The sequence below is a fragment of the Phyllopteryx taeniolatus genome, chromosome 14 (genome assembly GCF_024500385.1).
Source record: "Phyllopteryx taeniolatus isolate TA_2022b chromosome 14, UOR_Ptae_1.2, whole genome shotgun sequence".
Classification (NCBI taxonomy): Eukaryota; Metazoa; Chordata; class Actinopteri; order Syngnathiformes; family Syngnathidae; genus Phyllopteryx; species Phyllopteryx taeniolatus.
Window position 1 is genome coordinate 2,268,300 of NC_084515.1, and position 3,842 is coordinate 2,272,141.

A 3,842-nucleotide genomic window follows, 5' to 3' on the forward strand; every position below is an offset into this window, starting at 1 on the left:
GAAAGTTGAATTGAGGTAAGAGTGATTTGCGTTACAATTGTTACAGACGTACCTTGACTTACAAGTGCTGAAAAACAAGCTATTGCTTGGTTGATTTTTTCCCCCTTATGTTGTAAACCAATAGTTAGACAGGTAGACGCGAGCTTCAGATATGCCACTGCTCAAGTGCAGTTAAAAAAGAAAATTGAGCAATGAAAGTACTGTGACGACTGTGTAAGAAGAGCCAACAGTCGCCGATGCAATTTCAGTGGTTTCGTGACCGGGACAACCAGTCAAACACACATATCGTTAGCCTCACGTTGTTGTATTTCAACAACAACAAAATCACAATTTTTAGTAAGCATATTATTTTATTTAATTAATATTAAAAATGATGAGGAATTATGCAATTAGGCAAACATCAACTAAAAATACCAATGTGCTTGATCAAAAAAAAATTAAATATGGCTCAGGCAACTGCGCTATTAGGCTAAAATACAAGATGAGAACACTTGCAAGGAGCTGCTGTAGGCCACAACTCGCGCCCAGACACTCACACGCAGACAACTGGCCAACCCGACTCCAGCTCCTGACCTCACCCACTAAGCCACGCCCCTTTAAAGCACATGGCCAGCACATGAATACTACAGAACACACAGTTAGCACACTTTATAGAACCAGTGTATTTCCTTACTTTCTCGTGTTTTGTTTTTATACATACAGGGCTGTTTTTCTTTATTAAACTCATGTAATAAAACAATTTGGATTTTGGGGAGTTTGAAATTAATTGTTACGTTAGAGGGTAGGAAAAGAGAACAAAGAAAAGTCGTTGCGCTGCAACCTGCCGGCCGTACACACCTCTATTGGCCTGTTCTTTTATTCTGGTCGAGGTAAAACTTCAATGATTAGGCCGGATAGAAAGTTAAACAATTTATTCGAAAACACAAAGCCAAACAATAAGGTTGGAAAAGGTTCAGCACTGGGCTCTCCCACACGTGGCTCAGAACAGCGTCAGTGTTGAAGAGAGAAACTTCAGCCTGCTTGTTTTATGGCCAAAACTGGTTCCCGTCGTGACATCATGCAGTCTCGGACCAATCCGAGCTTCGCCTGTGTATGAGGTCCGTTCGGAAATTCAGTCCGATGCTCCCATTGCGCCCCGAGACAGAGTGTGCTCCATTTTCTATAACTTCACTACTGAACGTGTTGGCTATTGCTAGGGATGCGTCAGTGCATCCGCCATATTCAATGTGTCAGTTTTACTTATATCGAGTGACACACACACTACCAACGCTCTTGAGTTACCGAAGGTTCCGGGGTGTGGAGAGCGCGCCTGGAGTGAACTTCCCAACGCACCACATGTTGATATGTTGTGCGTTTGTTGTGTCAGTGCGACTAAGTGTAATGCAATTATATGTTTATAACGTTTTCCGTATGTGTATCTATAATGGGATGTATCAAACAAAAGTGTATGCAGTGTTGTGTAAGCGTGCAAAATTTATTTGATATGAGGAAACTGAGTTACGAGCTTGGTCACAGAACGAATTAAACTCCTAAATCAAGGTACCACTCTATATATGGGCTATATCGACTATAATATAATGCGCGTTTATGTTGGTGTGACACAGTCATCCATCTCCATTATGAAGACAAACAACAAAGACGGAGCTTTGGCGCCCGCAGGCAACGTAACTAATGAAGAATTAAGTAAATAAAAAGGACAGTAAAGAAAAAGACCTGCAGCAAGTCACAATGAATTGTAAGCGTGTGCGTGAGTGGGTAGCATAAAGACACTTGACGACGTCCTCAGAAGGTTATAGAGGCTCGCCGGTGGTTCAGGTGTCTCTCGGGGGACTCATGTGGGCTCTTAAAGCTTTTCTCCTAGCAAACCTTTCATCTCTGTTGTGTCCAGGCAGAACACACAAAAAAAGAACCCGAGAGCTCCCAAAGGTGCCATGGCAAAGTGGACCTTCCTTTTTCCATCCATCCATCCATTTTCTGAGCCGCTTCTCCTCACTAGGGTCGCGGGCGTGCTGGAGCCTATCCCAGCTGTCATCGGGCAGGAGGCGGGGTACACCCTGAACTGGTTGCCAGCCAATCACAGGGCACATAGGAACAAACAACCATTCGCACTCACAGTCATGCCTACGGGCAATTTAGAGTCTCCAATTCATGCATGTTTTTGGGATGTGGGAGGAAACCGGAGTGCCCGGAGAAAACCCACGCAGGCACGGGGAGAACATGCAAACTCCACACAGGCGGGGCCGGGGATTGAACCCGGGTCCTCAGAACTGTGAGGCTGACGCTCTAACCAGTCGGCCACCGTGCCGCCACCTTCCTTTTTAGAAATCTTAAAATGTTTCTGTTTGGGAGAAAAAGTTTGAAGTCAGGACTTTCTACTAAATTTTTCCCCCAAAAGAAGTAATGGAAAGAGAATGAGTCCATTTCAGGGTCAAATTAGCATGATAACATGCATATAATGCTTACTTTAGAGCAATTAAAAAAATCCACTCTGCGATTGGCTGCCGACCAGGTCAGGGTTTACCCCGCCTCTCGCCCAGAGTCAGCAGGGATAGGCTCCAGCAGGCCCGCGACCCCAGTGAGGATAAGCAGTATGGAAAATGGATGGATGGAAAAGATGTGCTTGTATAGTTTTTTTGCATTTTGAGTTAAACACAACATAGCATTATATTACAGTAGGCCCGGGAGATAACAGACAAATATTAATTACCTTGGAGTATGTTACTAAAAGTTTCAAAGTAATTGTATATCAAAATATCAATCACTGGATAGAGTGATACACAAATAAAATGAGCCCTCATATGTAAGAAATTGATAAGGCTTGAATTAAAAAAAAAAAAACAAAAAAAGACAAGGTGGTAAAAAGGACCTTGCACAAAACAATGAGAAAACACGATTTTGGTGGACCTTTGCTAAATCCACGGGCCCGAAATCCAGCACAGAAAAATGGAAAGAAAATGGTAGCCATTTTTCTGGCTTTAGTAAAATACCTACTTGGAAGAGACAAAGATGTTAATTTTGTTTCAGGATTCAAATGACTAAGATAGCAAAAGCATTCTGTTAGCATTTTTGGCTAACAAATTAACAACAGCATAACATTAGTTTTCATGTCATACATGATATAACGTATAACGTTAGCATTTTGCGCTAACAACAGCATAGGAATTAGTTTACACATGGACATTATTTAACTTGGTGCACGCAAAGATGTTGATATTTGAGAGTATCCAACGACTATGCAGACAATTACCGGCACATAGCAAAACTTTAGCATTTTAATCTAACACCACCATAGCATTATTCATTCATTCATTCATCTTCCATTCCGCTTATCCTCACGCGGGCATGCTGGAGCCTATCCCAGCTATCTTCGGGCGAGAGGCAGGGTACACCCTGAACGGGGTCGCCAGCCAATCGCAGGGCACATATAAACAAGCATTCGCGCGCACATTCACACCGAAGGGCAATTTAGAGTCCTCAATCAACCTACAACGCATGTTTTTGGGATGTGGGAGGAAACCGGCGTGCGCGGAGATAACCCACCCACCGGGAGAACATGTGGGGCCGGGATTTGAACCCCGGTCCTCAGAACTGTGAGGCAGATGTGCTAACCAGTCGGATACCGTGCCGCCAGCATAGCATTATTTTACAAAAAATAAAAATACTATGTTGCTAACCTGTAAAGAGACAAAGGTGTTGATTTTTTGAGGGATTCAAACAAATATGCAGACAACTGCATAGCATAACATTAGCATTTTGAGCTAACGAGCTACCAACGTTATAGCATTATTGACATAAAAATGCTCACCCATTAGTCTGTGTGTGTAATATAAAGACGCCACACA